We start from the raw sequence: 15,679 nt of genomic DNA on the forward strand, positions 1-15,679 counted from the left end.
TTCCGTGCCGAACAGCTGATCGCGCGATGGCATTGGCAACTCCCCGAGAGCCCTCCTGCGGGATACACTATTAAACGTGGATTTCAAGTCAGCTTGGGGCGGCCGTGTCAGACATGCAGCCCAGCAGCCAATCCTCGGCCTCAGGGAAAGCGCTCGTTTACTCCGCCGTCAGTTCCTCTGCCGAGTCCGAGTGCCGCCGGGCACGCCGCTGGTACTCCCCGGTCTCCTCCTCCAAGGCCGGTCCGCCCGAGGGCCACCGGGCGGCGCCGGCCGGCCCTCCGCGCTCGACCTCCTCCCCCCTTTGCTGGACCCCACCACCCTCTTCCCAGAAGCCGCTCCCGCAGCAGCGACGTCGTCCGACCCGGCCCGCCAGGATCGGCCCGTCTGCGGCGCGGGCAAATCCCTCGGTTCGAAAGCTTTAGTTTTAGCAGATCACAGCAAAGCGGCTGCTCTACTGGGCACGACACCCCAATCCATACCCAAGTCGTCTGCAAGTGATCTGGCGTCCCTCTCGAGACGGCGGTTCGGCTTGCGCCGGAGTTCCCGGCCCCCGGGCAGGGGCCGCGGGCGGAGTCGGCCCGGCACCCCTCCAGGCAAGAGCGGGTGGGCGCTGACGCGGGCCGCGCACCGGCAGAGATTTCGACTTAGAGGCGTTTAGCCGTAATCTCTCGGGTGGTAGTCTCGCACCACCGGCCTCTCGACCGAGCGCCTGAACCAGGGGTCCGAATCTGCGGTTCCTCTCGTACTGAGCAGGATTGCCGTGACGGCGACCTCTCATCAGTAGGGTAAAACTACCTGTCTCACGGCGGTCCAAAGCCAGCTCACGTTCCCCATTGGTCGGTGAACAATCCAACGCTTCGCAATGATAGGAAGAGCCGACATCGAAGGATCAAACAGCAACATCGCTATGAACGCTTGGTTGCCACTACCCCGTTATCACTGTGGTAACATTTCTGATACCTCTCGCTTCAAACTGCGAAGCTCAAAAGGATCGATAGGCCACGCTTTCACGGTCTGTATTCATGCTGAAAATCAGATTCAAACGAGCTTTTGCCCTTTTGCTCCGCGCGAGGTTTCCGTCCTCGCTGAGCTCGCCTTAGGACACTTGCGTTACCCTTTGACAGATGTACCGCCCCAGTCAAAGTCCCCGACTGAAGCTGTCGCCGGAGCGGGTGGCGGCCGGCCGCGTAGCGCCGGAAGACTGGGCCAGCTCCCCGCCTCACCGGCTAAGTAAAGAAACCACGAGAGTAGTGGCATTTCAGCGTCGGGCCTGGGGCCCTCCCACCTATCCCACACCCCTCCGTGTCTCTTCACAAGGTCAGACTAGAGTCAAGCTGATTCTGCCAAGCCCGTTCCCTTGGCTGTGGTTTCGCTAGATAGATAGGGACAGTGGGAATCTCGTTAATCCATTCATGCGCGTCATTAATCAGATGACGAGGCATTTGGCTACCTTAAAAGAGTCATAGTTACTCCCGCCGTTTACCCGCACTTCGCTGAATTTCTTCACTTTGACATTCAGAGCACTGGGCAGAAATCACATCGCGTCAGCGCCCCGGCTGCAGACGTCGCGATGCTCTGTTTTTCATTAGACAGTCGGATTCCCCTGGTCCGTACCAGTTCTGAGCCGGCTGCTGGGCGCCGGCCGAAGCGGCCGCAGCGAGGACTGTCCACGAGGCGGGCCCCACGCCGGTCCGGGCTCGCCCAGCGCCCTAGCTCCGGACCAGCCGATTCCAGGGATCCCGCCCCTTAGCAAGAAAAGGAAACTCTTCCCGGGTCCCCGACCGGCGTCTGGGGCTCGCTTGCTTCGCAGATCGGACCGCCAAGGAGGACGGAGGGCTCCACCTGCGGGTTTGGGAATATTGACCCGATTCCGTTTCGCCCGGGGGGCGAGGCCCCGGCCCCGCGAGGTGGGGGGCGCCCGCCTCCGCTGGGAGCGGAACCTCCCTGGGGCTTAGGATCGACTGACCCATGTACAACTGCTGATCGCATGCAAGCCTTCTCCGCCACTCGGCCCTCGAGGATCTCACTCCAATATTTGCTACTACCACCAAGATCTGCGCCCGCGGCGGCTCCACGCGGCCTGGCGGCCGGCGCTTCGACGCCCACCGCGGCGGCCCTCCTACTCGTCGGGGCGTACCAACCGGCCGGCGGTCCCACTCGCTCTCTGCCCCGACGGCCAGGTGTGGGCGGCACTCTCAGTGCCATTCATTTTCAGGGCTAGTCGACTTCCATGGCCACCGGCCTGCTGCCCGTATTAAGCAACGCCTTTTCTGGGCTCTGATGAGCGTCGGCCCCAAATGCGGCGCCCCAACCCGGCGGGTCCTCTCGCCCGACCTGAGGTCGATGGGTTCGCGATGGGTTCGCAATAGGCCTCGGCCTCTCACTCTCTCTCTCGCCTCTCAGGGCCCGCCCGGCGCCTCGGCGGCTGCCAGGAAGGAGGGCTTCCCTCCGCAGCCCTCTCTTCTCTCTCTCTCGGCGCTGGGCGCCCGCTCCCTCTCCGGCGGTCCACTCGGAGATCTGCCACGGGGCCGGCGGCACTCGGTCCCCGTTGGCCGGGTCCGGGCCTCCCCTTTTTCTTTCTCGGCCTGCCCTGCCTGCCTGGCCTCCTTTCCGGCGCGCTCCCTCGAGGCCGCCTGTGTCTTTCTTGTTCGGTTTGGGGGCACGACCGGCGCTCGTTTGTGGGGCGGATACTCAGCGCCGACCTCCCCCGGGGAACGACCCGCCCGGCCGGTGCCCCTCGCCTACCTGCCTGCCTTGCCCGCAGATCTCCCGTATCATCCTCGCCAGAGAGCGGGGGAAACCCGCGCCGCAACCTACCGGTCTCTTTGGACTCCCCTTGTTGCCGCCTGCAGCCAGTGTCCTCGCTGGGGCCTCCCGGCGAGGCGGCGGGCTGCCACTTTTTCCGCACCTCCCGTCCCGGGGCTCTCCGGCAGGGCCGGCCGCGGCCCGGGAGCGGCCTTTCCAACACCTCTGGGCAAGGCCGGGCGGGCCGGCCGACGCTCTTCTGGGCATGAAGGGTCGGGCCGGCCACTTTCCTTGAGCCACTTCGGAGCGGGGCTTGTCCAGACCCCAGGGGGAATCGCTCCGGAGGCTTGGGCTCCACCCTGCAGGAATTGCCGTATTGTATGGACAATATATGGCTGTACTGATTTCTGGCAGCTGGAGCTGAGCTCCAGACCACCCTCCCCCTATAAATAGGCAAACCAGGGAGTGGGGGTTAAGGTCCAAAACGCTCTCATTGAAATACGCACGTTTTGGGCCCAACCTGTCCCGGGGCAAAGCCCTCTCAGAGGCCTTGGGTGGGCCGGCGAGCCGATGGACGCCATGCCTGAAGCGCCCGGCCCGCTCTCCGCGGGCAACCCCGGACATCCGAACCTCTCGGACCAGGTTTTCCAAAAAAGGCGATTCACCGCGCCGCACAACGCAACCCGCCGGCATGGAGCCGTTTTCGCCCGGGGAAGCATGTCGGAAATGCACGGCTTTAGAGGGTCCGCGTGCGGCTGTGGCGGGTTTTTTCCCAAGGACGGTAATTCGCCGCGCAGACACCCTCCCCCCTATAAAAAGGCAAACCAGGGAGTGGGGGTTAAGGTTCAAAACGCTCTCATTAAAATACGAACGTTTCGGGCCCAACAGACCCCGACGAGAGACTCTCTCGAGAGCCGGGGTGCCTCGCCGACGCGTTGGCAAGTGGGGACGAGTCGGTTTTTGCGCCCGAGTCGGGTCGAAACCGGAGATCCGACCTTTCGCGCACCACCAAGTCCGGGGAAGAAATCTTCAGCGGGCGCCCACGCAACGCCGCCCGTCCGACACCCACAGCGGGACCGGCGCCGCCAGCTGCGAGACTCCGCCCTCGGGCCCGAGGCCCCGGTCCCTACCCGCCCGCTGGCACGTGGCGCCACTCCCATTAGAGCCCTCCTGCGGGGTGCACCTCCGGCCCCGGATTTCAAATCAGGTTTTGGGCTGCCGGATAAGCCTCGCGGCCCGGCAGCGTATCCCCGGCTCTCGCCGGTGGGGCCGAGTCAGTTTTTGCGCCCGAGTCGAATCGTAACTGGAGATGAGCCCTTTCGCGGTCAAGGAAGTCCGAGGAAGAAATCTTTTGCGGGCACCCTCGTAACGCTCCCCGTCCGGCACCCACGGCGGGACCGACGCCGCCCGCTGCCAGATGCCGCACTTGGGCTGGAAGCCATGGTTCATCCGTGCCGAGCAGCTGATCGCACGATGGCATTGGGACCGACTTGGCAACTCCCCGAGAGCCCTCCTGCGGGGTACACTATTAAACGTGGATTTCAAGTCAGTTTGGGGCGGCCGTGTCAGACATGCAGCCCAGCAGCCAATCCTCAGCCACAGGGGAAGCGCTCGTTCACTCTGCCGTCAGGTCCTCTGCCGAGTCCGAGTGCCGCCGGGCCCGCCGGTGGTCCTCCCCGGTCTCCTCCTCCAAGGCCGGTCCGCCCGAGGGCCACCGGGCGGCGCCGGCCGGCCCTCCGCGCTCGACCTCCTCCCCCCGCTGCTGGACCCCACCACCCCTCTCCCAGAAGCCGCTCCCGCAGCAGCGACGTCGTCCGACCCTGCCCGCCAGGATCGGCCCGTCTGCGGCGCGGGCAAATCCCTCGGATCGAAAGCTTTAGTTTTAGCAGATCACAGCAAGCGGCTGCTCTACTGGGCACGACACCCCAATCCATACCCAAGTCGTCTGTAAGTGATCTGGCGTCCCTCTCGAGACGGCGGTTCGGCTTGCGCCGGAGTTCCCGGCCCCCGGGCAGGGGCCGCGGGCGGAGTCGGCCCGGCCCCCCTCCAGGCAAGAGCGGGTGGGCGCTGACGCGTGCCGCGCACCGGCAGAGATTTCGACTTAGAGGCTTTTAGCCGTAATCTCTCGGGTGGTAGTCTCGCACCACCGGCCTCTCGACCGAGCGCCTGAACCAGGGGTCCGAATCTGCGGTTACTCTCGTACTGAGCAGGATTGCCGTGACGGCGACCTCTCATCAGTAGGGTAAAACTACCTGTCTCACGGCGGTCCAAAGCCAGCTCACGTTCCCCATTGGTGGGTGAACAATCCAACGCTTCGCAATGATAGGAAGAGTCGACATCGAAGGATCAAACAGCAACATCGCTATGAACGCTTGGTTGCCACTACCCCGTTATCACTGTGGTAACATTTCTGATACCTCTCGCTTCAAACTGCGAAGCTCAAAGGATCGATAGGCCACGCTTTCACGGTCTGTATTCATGCTGAAAATCAGATTCAAACGAGCTTTTGCCCTTTTGCTCCGCGCGAGGTTTCCGTCCTCGCTGAGCTCGCCTTAGGACACCTGCGTTACCCTTTGACAGATGTACCGCCCCAGTCAAAGTCCCCGACTGAAGCTGTCGCCGGAGCGGGTGGCGGCCGGCCGCGTAGCGCCGGAAGACTGGGCCAGCTCCCCGCCTCACCGGCTAAGTAAAGAAACCACGAGAGTAGTGGCATTTCAGCGTCGGGCCTGGGGCCCTCCCACCTATCCCACACCCCTCCGTGTCTCTTCACAAGGTCAGACTAGAGTCAAGCTGATTCTGCCAAGCCCGTTCCCTTGGCTGTGGTTTCGCTAGATAGATAGGGACAGTGGGAATCTCGTTAATCCATTCATGCACGTCATTAATTAGATGACGAGGCATTTGGCTACCTTAAAAGAGTCATAGTTACTCCCGCCGTTTACCCGCACTTCGCTGAATTTCTGCACTTTGACATTCAGAGCACTGGGCAGAAATCACATCGCGTCAGCGCCCCGGCTGCAGACGTCGCGATGCTCTGTTTTTCATTAGACAGTCGGATTCTCCTGGTCCGTACCAGTTCTGAGCCGGCTGCCGGGCGCCGGCCGAAGCGGCCGCAGCGAGGACTGTCCACGAGGCGGGCCCCACGCCGGTCCGGGCTCGCCCAGCGCCCTAGCTCCGGAACAGCCGATTCCAGGGATCCCGCCCCTTAGCAAGAAAAGGAAACTCTTCCCGGGTCCCCGACCGGCGTCTGGGGCTCGCTTGCTTCGCAGATCGGACCGCCAAGGAGGACGGAGGGCTCCACCTGCGGGTTTGGGAATGTTGACCCGATTCCGTTTCGCCCGGGGGGCGAGGCCCCGGCCCCGCGAGGAGGGGGGCGCCCGCCTCCGCTGGGAGCGGAACCTCCCTGGGGCTTAGGATCGACTGACCCATGTACAACTGCTGATCGCATGCAAGCCTTCTCCGCCACTCGGCCCTCGAGCATCTCACTCCAATATTTGCTACTACCACCAAGATCTGCGCCCGCGGCGGCTCCACGCGGCCAGGCGGCCGGCGCTTCGACGCGCACCGCGGCGGCCCTCCTACTCGTCGGGGCGTACCACCCGGCCGGCGGTCCCACTCGCTCTCTGCCCCGACGGCCAGGTGTGGGCGGCACTCTCAGTGCCATTCATTTTCAGGGCTAGTCGACTTCCATGGCCACCGGCCTGCTGCCCGTATTAAGCAACGCCTTTTCTGGGCTCTGATGAGCGTCGGCCCCAAATGCGGCGCCCCAACCCGGCGGGTCCTCTCGCCCGACCTGAGGTCGATGGGTTCGCAATAGGCCTCGGCCTCTCACTCTCTCTCTCGCCTCTCAGGGCCCGCCCGGCGCCTCGGCGGCTGCCAGGAAGGAGGGCTTCCCTCCGCGGCCCTCTCTTCTCTCTCTCGGCGCTGGGCGCCCGCTCCCTCTCCGGCGGTCCACTCAGAGATCTGCCACGGGGCCGGCGGCACTCGGTCCCCGTTGGCCGGGTCCGGGCCTCCCCTTTTTCTTTCTCGGCCTGCCCTGCCTGCCTGGCCTCCTTTCCGGCGCGCTCCCTCGAGGCCGCCTGTGTCTTTCTTGTTCGGTTTGGGGGCACGACCGGCGCTCGTTTGTGGGGCAGATACTCAGCGCCGACCTCCCCCGGGGAACGACCCGCCCGGCCGGTGCCCCTCGCCTACCTGCCTGCCTTGCCCGCAGATCTCCCATATCATCCTCGCCAGAGAGCGGGGGGAACCCGCGCCGCAACCTACCGGTCTCTTTGCACTCCCCTTGTTGCCGCCTGCAGCCAGTGTCCTCGCTGGGGCCTCCCGGCGGGGCGGCGGGCAGCCACTTTTTCCGCACCTCCCGTCCCGGGGCTCTCCGGCAGGGCCGGCCGCGACCCGGGAGCGGCCTTTCCGACACCTCTGGGCAAGGCCGGGCGGGCCGGCCGGCCGACGCTCTTCTGGGCATGAAGGGTCAGGCCGGCCGCGCAGAGAAACGCTGTTAACGGAGCGCCCGGAGGGCCTCCCGGCGGGACGGCGAGCAGCCACTTTCCTTGAGCCGCTCCGGAGCGGGGCTTGTCCAGACCCCAGGGGGAATCGCTCCGGAGGCTTGGGTTCCACCCTGCAGGAATTGCCGTATTGTATGGACAATATATGGCTGTACTGATTTCTGGCAGCTGGAGCTGAGCTCCAGACCACCCTCCCCCTATAAATAGGCAAACCAGGGAGTGGGGGTTAAGGTCCAAAACGCTCTCATTGAAATACGCACGTTTTGGGCCCAACCTGTCCCGGGGCAAAGCCCTCTCAGAGGCCTTGGGTGGGCCGGCGAGCCGATGGACGCCATGCCTGAAGCGCCCGGCCCGCTCTCCGCGGGCAACCCCGGACATCCGAACCTCTCGGTCCAGGTTTTCCGAAAAAGGCGATTCACCGCGCCGCACCACGCAGCCCGCCTGCATGGAGCCGTTTTCGCCCGGGGAAGCGTGTCGGAAATGCACGGCTTTAGAGGGTCCGCGTGCGGCTGCGGCGGGTTTTTTTTTCCCAAGGACGGCAATTCGCCGCGGAGACACCCTCCCCCCTATAAAAAGGCAAACCAGGGAGTGGGGCTTAAGGTTCAAAACGCTCTTATTGAAATACGCACGTTTCGGGCCCAACACACCCCGACGAGTGACGCTCTCGAGAGCCGGGGTGCCTCGCCGACACGTTGGCAAGTGGGGACGAGTCGGTTTTTGCGCCCGAGTCGGGTCGAAACCGGAGATCCGACCTTTCGTGCACCACCAAGTCCGGGGAAGAAATCTTTAGCGGGCGCCCACGCAACGCCGCCCGTCCGACACCCACAGCGGGACAGGCGCCGCCAGCTGCGAGACTCTGCCCTCGGGCCCGAGGCCCCGGTCCCTACCCGCCCGCTGGCACGTGGCGCCACTCCCATTAGAGCCCTCCTGCGGGGTGCACCTCCGGCCCCGGATTTCAAATCAGGTTTTGGGCGGCCGGATAAGCCTCGCGGCCCGGCAGCGTATCCCCGGCTCTCGCCGGTGGGGCCGAGTCAGTTTTTGCGCCCGAGTCGAAGCGTAACTGGAGATGAGCCCTTTCGCGGTCAAGGAAGTCCGAGCAAGAAATCTTTAGCGGGCACCCACGTAACGCTCCCCGTCCGGCACCCACGGCGGGACCGACGCCGCCCGCTGCCAGATGCCGCACTCGGGCTGGAAGCCATGGTTTTTCCGTGCCGAACAGCTGATCGCGCGATGGCATTGGGACCGACTTGGCAACTCCCCGAGAGCCCCCCTGCGGGGTACACTATTAAACGTGGATTTCAAGTCAGTTTTGGGCGGCCGTGTCAGACATGCAGCCCAGCAGCCAATCCTCGGCCACAGGGGAAGCGCTCGTTCACTCTGCCGTCAGTTCCTCTGCCGAGTCCGAGTGCCGCCGGGCCCGCCGCTGGTACTCCCCGGTCTCCTCCTCCAAGGCCGGTCCGCCCGAGGGCCACCGGGCGGCGCCGGTCGGCCCTCCGCGCTCGACCTCCTCCCCCGCTGCTGGACCCCACCTAGCCTCTCCCAGAAGCCGCTCCCACAGCAGCGACGTCGTCCGACCCTGCCCGCCAGGATAGGCCCGTCTGCGGCGCGGGCAAATCCCTCGGATCGAAAGCTTTAGTTTTAGCAGATCACAGCAAAGCGGCTGCTCTACTGGGCACGACACCCCAATCCATACCCAAGTCGTCTGCAAGTGATCTGGCGTCCCTCTCGAGACGGCGGTTCGGCTTGCGCCGGAGTTCCCGGTCCCCGGGCAGGGGCCGCGGGCGGAGTCGGCCCGGCCCCCCTCCAGGCAAGAGCGGGTGGGCGCTGACGCGGGCCGCGCACCGGCAGAGATTTCGACTTAGAGGCGTTTAGCCGTAATCTCTCGGGTGGTAGTCTCGCACCACCGGCCTCTCGACCGAGCGCCTGAACCAGGGGTCCGAATCTGCGGTTCCTCTCGTACTGAGCAGGATTGCCGTGACGGCGACCTCTCATCAGTAGGGTAAAACTACCTGTCTCACGGCGGTCCAAAGCCAGCTCACGTTCCCCATTGGTGGGTGAACAATCCAACGCTTCGCAATGATAGGAAGAGCCGACATCGAAGGATCAAACAGCAACATCGCTATGAACGCTTGGCTGCAACTACCCAGTTATCACTGTGGTAACATTTCTGATACCTCTCGCTTCAAACTGCGAAGCTCAAAGGATCGATAGGCCACGCTTTCACGGTCTGTATTCATGCTGAAAATGAAGATTCAAACGAGCTTTTGCCCTTTTGCTCCGCGCGAGGTTTCCGTCCTCGCTGAGCTCGCCTTAGGACACCTGCGTTACCCTTTGACAGATGTACCGCCCCAGTCAAACCCCCCGACTGAAGCTGTCGCCGGAGCGGGTGGCGGCCGGCCGCGTAGCGCCGGAAGACTGGGCCAGCTCCCCGCCTCACCGGCTAAGTAAAGAAACCACGAGAGTAGTGGCATTTCAGCGTCGGGCCTGGGGCCCTCCCACCTATCCCACACCCCTCCGTGTCTCTTCACAAGGTCAGACTAGAGTCAAGCTGATTCTGCCAAGCCCGTTCCCTTGGCTGTGGTTTCGCTAGATAGATAGGGACAGTGGGAATCTCGTTAATCCATTCATGCACGTCATTAATTAGATGACGAGGCATTTGGCTACCTTAAAAGAGTCATAGTTACTCCCGCCGTTTACCCGCACTTCGCTGAATTTCTTCACTTTGACATTCAGAGCACTGGGCAGAAATCACATCGCGTCAGCGCCCCGGCTGCAGACTTCGCGATGCTCTGTTTTTCATTAGACAGTCGGATTCCCCTGGTCCGTACCAGTTCTGAGCCGGCTGCCGGGCGCCGGCCGAAGCGGCCGCAGCGAGGACTGTCCACGAGGCGGGCCCCACGCCGGTCCGGGCTCGCCCAGCGCCCTAGCTCCGGACCAGCCGATTCCAGGGATCCCGCCCCTTAGCAAGAAAAGGAAACTCTTCATGGGTCCCCGACCGGCGTCTGGGGCTCGCTTGCTTCGCAGATCGGACCGCCAAGGAGGACGGAGGGCTCCACCTGCGGGTTTGGGAATATTGACCCGATTCCGTTTCGCCCGGGGGGCGAGGCCCCGGCCCCGCGAGGAGGGGGGCGCCCGCCTCCGCTGGGAGCGGAACCTCCCTGGGGCTTAGGATCGACTGACCCATGTACAACTGCTGATCGCATGCAAGCCTTCTCCGCCACTCGGCCCTCGAGCATCTCACTCCAATATTTGCTACTACCACCAAGATCTGCGCCCGCGGCGGCTCCACGCGGCCTGGCGGCCGGCGCTTCGACGCCCACCGCGGCGGCCCTCCTACTCGTCGGGGCGTACCAACCGGCCGGCGGTCCCACTCGCTCTCTGCCCCGACGGCCAGGTGTGGGCGGCACTCTCAGTGCCATTCATTTTCAGGGCTAGTCGACTTCCATGGCCACCGGCCTGCTGCCCGTATTAAGCTACGCCTTTTCTGGGCTCTGATGAGCGTCGGCCCCAAATGCGGCGCCCCAACCCGGCGGGTCCTCTCGCCCGACCTGAGGTCGATGGGTTCGCAATAGGCCTCGGCCTCTCACTCTCTCTCTCGCCTCTCAGGGCCCGCCCGGCGCCTCGGCGGCTGCCAGGAAGGAGGGCTTCCCTCCGCGGCCCTCTCTTCTCTCTCTTGGCGCTGGGCGCCCGCTCCCTCTCCGGCGGTCCACTCGGAGATCTGCCACGGGGCCGGCGGCACTCGGTCCCCGTTGGCCGGGTCCGGGCCTCCCCTTTTTCTTTCTCGGCCTGCCCTGCTTGCCTGGCCTCCTTTCCGGCGCGCTCCCTCGAGGCCGCCTGTGTCTTTCTTGTTCGGTTTGGGGCCACGACCGGCGCTCGTTTGTGGGGCAGATACTCAGCGCCGACCTCCCCCGGGGAACGACCCGCCCGGCCGGTGCCCCTCGCCTACCTGCCTGCCTTGCCCGCAGATCTCCCGTATCATCCTCGCCAGAGAGCGGGGGAAACCTGCGCCGCAACCTACCGGTCTCTTTGGACTCCCCTTGTTGCCGCCTGCAGCCAGTGTCATCGCTGGGGCCTCCCGGCGGGGCGGCGGGCTGCCACTTTTTCCGCACCTCCCGTCCCGGGGCTCTCCGGCAGGGCCGGCCGCGGCCCGGGAGCGGCCTTTCCGACACCTCTGGGCAAGGCCGGGCGGGCCGGCCGACGCTCTTCTGGGCATGAAGGGTCGGGCCGGCCACGCAGAGAAACGCCGTTAACGGAGCGCCCGGAGGGCCTCCCGGCGGGACGGCGAGCAGCCACTTTCCTTGAGCCGCTACGGAGCGGGGCTTGTCCAGACCCCAGGGGGAATCGCTCCGGAGGCTTGGGCTCCACCCTGCAGGAATTGCCGTATTGTATGGACAATATATGGCTGTACTGATTTCTGGCAGCTGGAGCTGAGCTCCAGACCACCCTCCCCCTATAAATAGGCAAACCAGGGAGTGGGGGTTAAGGTCCAAAACGCTCTCATTGAAATACGCACGTTTTGGGCCCAACCTGTCCCGGGGCAAAGCCCTCTCAGAGGCCTTGGGTGGGCCGGCGAGCCGATGGACGCCATGCCTGAAGCGCCCGGCCCGCTCTCCGCGGGCAACCCCGGACATCCGAACCTCTCGGACCAGGTTTTCCGAAAAAGGCGATTCACCGCGCCGCACCACGCAACCCGCCGGCATGGAGCCGTTTTCGCCCGGGGAAGCGTGTCGGAAATGCACGGCTTTAGAGGGTCCGCGTGCGGCTGCGGCGGGTTTTTTTTCCCAAGGACGGCAATTCGCCGCGGAGACACCCTCCCCCCTATAAAAAGGCAAACCAGGGAGTGTGGGGGTTAAGGTTCAAAACGCTCTCATTAAAATAAGCACGTTTCGGGCCCAACAGACCCCGACGAGTGACGCTCTCGAGAGCCGGGGTGCCTCGCCGACACGTTGGCAAGTGGGGACGAGTCGGTTTTTGCGCCCGAGTCGGGTCGAAACCGGAGATCCGACCTTTCGTGCACCACCAAGTCCGGGGAAGAAATCTTTAGCGGGCGCCCACGCAACGCCGCCCGTCCGACACCCACAGCGGGACAGGCGCCGCCAGCTGCGAGACTCTGCCCTCGGGCCCGAGGCCCCGGTCCCTACCCGCCCGCTGGCACGTGGCGCCACTCCCATTAGAGCCCTCCTGCGGGGTGCACCTCCGGCCCCGGATTTCAAATCAGGTTTTGGGCGGCCGGATAAGCCTCGCGGCCCGGCAGCGTATCCCCGGCTCTCGCTGGTGGGGCCGAGTCAGTTTTTGCGCCCGAGTCGAAGCGTAACTGGAGATGAGCCCTTTCGCGGTCAAGGAAGTCCGAGCAAGAAATCTTTAGCGGGCACCCACGTAACGCTCCCCGTCCGGCACCCACGGCGGGACCGACGCCGCCCGCTGCCAGATGCCGCACTCGGGCTGGAAGCCATGGTTTTTCCGTGCCGAACAGCTGATCGCGCGATGGCATTGGGACCGACTTGGCAACTCCCGGAGAGCCCCAATGCGGGGTACACTATTAAACGTGGATTTCAAGTCAGTTTTGGGCGGCCGTGTCAGACATGCAGCCCAGCAGCCAATCCTCGGCCACAGGGGAAGCGCTCGTTCACTCTGCCGTCAGTTCCTCTGCCAAGTCCGAGTGCCGCCGGGCCCGCCGCTGGTACTCCCCGGTCTCCTCCTCCAAGGCCGGTCCGCCCGAGGGCCACCGGGCGGCGCCGGCCGGCCCTCCGCGCTCGACCTCCTCCCCCGCTGCTGGACCCCACCTAGCCTCTCCCAGAAGCCGCTCCCACAGCAGCGACGTCGTCCGACCCTGCCCGCCAGGATAGGCCCGTCTGCGGCGCGGGCAAATCCCTCGGATCGAAAGCTTTAGTTTTAGCAGATCACAGCAAAGCGGCTGCTCTACTGGGCACGAAACCCCAATCCATACCCAAGTCGTCTGCAAGTGATCTGGCGTCCCTCTCGAGACGGCGGTTCGGCTTGCGCCGGAGTTCCCGGTCCCCGGGCAGGGGCCGCGGGCGGAGTCGGCCCGGCCCCCCTCCAGGCAAGAGCGGGTGGGCGCTGACGCGGGCCGCGCACCGGCAGAGATTTCGACTTAGAGGCTTTTAGCCGTAATCTCTCGGGTGGTAGTCTCGCACCACCGGCCTCTCGACCGAGCGCCTGAACCAGGGGTCCGAATCTGCGGTTACTCTCGTACTGAGCAGGATTGCCGTGACGGCGACCTCTCATCAGTAGGGTAAAACTACCTGTCTCACGGCGGTCCAAAGCCAGCTCACGTTCCCCATTGGTGGGTGAACAATCCAACGCTTCGCAATGATAGGAAGAGCCGACATCGAAGGATCAAACAGCAACATCGCTATGAACGCTTGGCTGCCACTACCCAGTTATCACTGTGGTAACATTTCTGATACCTCTCGCTTCAAACTGCGAAGCTCAAAAGGATCGATAGGCCACGCTTTCACGGTCTGTATTCATGCTGAAAATCAGATTCAAACGAGCTTTTGCCCTTTTGCTCCGCGCGAGGTTTCCGTCCTCGCTGAGCTCGCCTTAGGACACCTGCGTTACCCTTTGACAGATGTACCGCCCCAGTCAAAGCCCCCGACTGAAGCTGTCGCCGGAGCGGGTGGCGGCCGGCCGCGTAGCGCCGGAAGACTGGGCCAGCTCCCCGCCTCACCGGCTAAGTAAAGAAACCACGAGAGTAGTGGCATTTCAGCGTCGGGCCTGGGGCCCTCCCACCTATCCCACACCCCTCCGTGTCTCTTCACAAGGTCAGACTAGAGTCAAGCTGATTCTGCCAAGCCCGTTCCCTTGGCTGTGGTTTCGCTAGATAGATAGGGACAGTGGGAATCTCGTTAATCCATTCATGCACGTCATTAATTAGATGACGAGGCATTTGGCTACCTTAAAAGAGTCATAGTTACTCCCGCCGTTTACCCGCACTTCGCTGAATTTCTTCACTTTGACATTCAGAGCACTGGGCAGAAATCACATCGCGTCAGCGCCCCGGCTGCAGACGTCGCGATGCTCTGTTTTTCATTAGACAGTCGGATTCCCCTGGTCCGTACCAGTTCTGAGCCGGCTGCCGGGCGCCGGCCGAAGCGGCCGCAGCGAGGACTGTCCACGAGGCGGGCCCCACGCCGGTCCGGGCTCGCCCAGCGCCCTAGCTCCGGACCAGCCGATTCCAGGGATCCCGCCCCTTAGCAAGAAAAGGAAACTCTTCCCGGGTCCCCGACCGGCGTCTGGGGCTCGCTTGCTTCGCAGATCGGACCGCCAAGGAGGACGTAGGGCTCCGCCTGCGGGTTTGGGAATATTGACCCGATTCCGTTTCGCCCGGGGGGCGAGGCCCCGGCCCCGCGAGGTTGGGGGGCGCCCGCCTCCGCTGGGAGCGGAACCTCCCTGGGGCTTAGGATCGACTGACCCATGTACAACTGCTGATCGCATGCAAGCCTTCTCCGCCACTTGGCCCTCGAGGATCTCACTCCAATATTTGCTACTACCACCAAGATCTGCGCCCGCGGCGGCTCCACGCAGCCTGGCGGCCGGCGCTTCGACGCCCACCGCGGCGGCCCTCCTACTCGTCGGGGCGTACCAACCGGCCGGCGGTCCCACTCGCTCTCTGCCCCGACGGCCAGGTGTGGGCGGCACTCTCAGTGCCATTCATTTTCAGGGCTAGTCGACTTCCATGGCCACCGGCCTGCTGCCCGTATTAAGCAACGCCTTTTCTGGGCTCTGATGAGCGTCGGCCCCAAATGCGGCGCCCCAACCCGGCGGGTCCTCTCGCCCGACCTGAGGTCGATGGGTTCGCAATAGGCCTCGGCCTCTCACTCTCTCTCTCGCCTCTCAGGGCCCGCCCGGCGCCTCGGCGGCTGCCAGGAAGGAGGGCTTCCCTCCGCAGCCCTCTCTTCTCTCTCTCTCGGCGCTGGGCGCCCGCTCCCTCTCCGGCGGTCCACTCGGAGATCTGCCACGGGGCCGGCGGCACTCGGTCCCCGTTGGCCGGGTCCGGGCCTCCCCTTTTTCTTTCTCGGCCTGCCCTGCCTGCCTGGTCTCCTTTCCGGCGCGCTCCCTCGAGGCCGCCTGTGTCTTTCTTGTTCGGTTTGGGGGCACGACCGGCGCTCATTTGTGGGGCGGATACTCAGCGCCGACCTCCCTCGGGGAACGACCCGCCCGGCCGGTGCCCCTCGCCTACCTGCCTGCCTTGCCCGCAGATCTCCCGTATCATCCTTGCCAGAGAGCGGGGGAAACCCGCGCCGCAACCTACCGGTCTCTTTGGACTCCCCTTGTTGCCGCCTGCAGCCAGTGTCCTCGCTAAGGCCTCCCGGCGAGGCGGCGGGCTGCCACTTTTTCCGCACCTCCCGTCCCGGGGCTCTCCGGCAGGGCCGGCCGCGGCCCGGGAGCGGCCTTTCCGACACCTCTGGGCA

General features: G+C 64.5%; 4 pseudogenes; all 4 read right to left on the bottom strand.

Moving 5' to 3' along the window:
* Positions 1 to 397: 397 nt before the first annotated feature.
* Positions 398 to 1,756, bottom strand: LOC147797387 (large subunit ribosomal RNA; annotated as a pseudogene).
* Positions 1,757 to 4,600: 2,844 nt separating this feature from the next.
* Positions 4,601 to 5,957, bottom strand: LOC147797388 (large subunit ribosomal RNA; annotated as a pseudogene).
* A 2,898-nt stretch (positions 5,958 to 8,855) lies between these two features.
* On the bottom strand, positions 8,856 to 10,214 carry LOC147797389 (large subunit ribosomal RNA; annotated as a pseudogene).
* Positions 10,215 to 13,109: 2,895 nt separating this feature from the next.
* On the bottom strand, positions 13,110 to 14,468 carry LOC147797390 (large subunit ribosomal RNA; annotated as a pseudogene).
* Positions 14,469 to 15,679: the final 1,211 nt, after the last annotated feature.

This window comes from Acanthaster planci, linkage group LG11, assembly GCF_054643075.1.
Source record: "Acanthaster planci isolate LZ-2023a linkage group LG11, COTS_SCS, whole genome shotgun sequence".
Classification (NCBI taxonomy): Eukaryota; Metazoa; Echinodermata; class Asteroidea; order Valvatida; family Acanthasteridae; genus Acanthaster; species Acanthaster planci.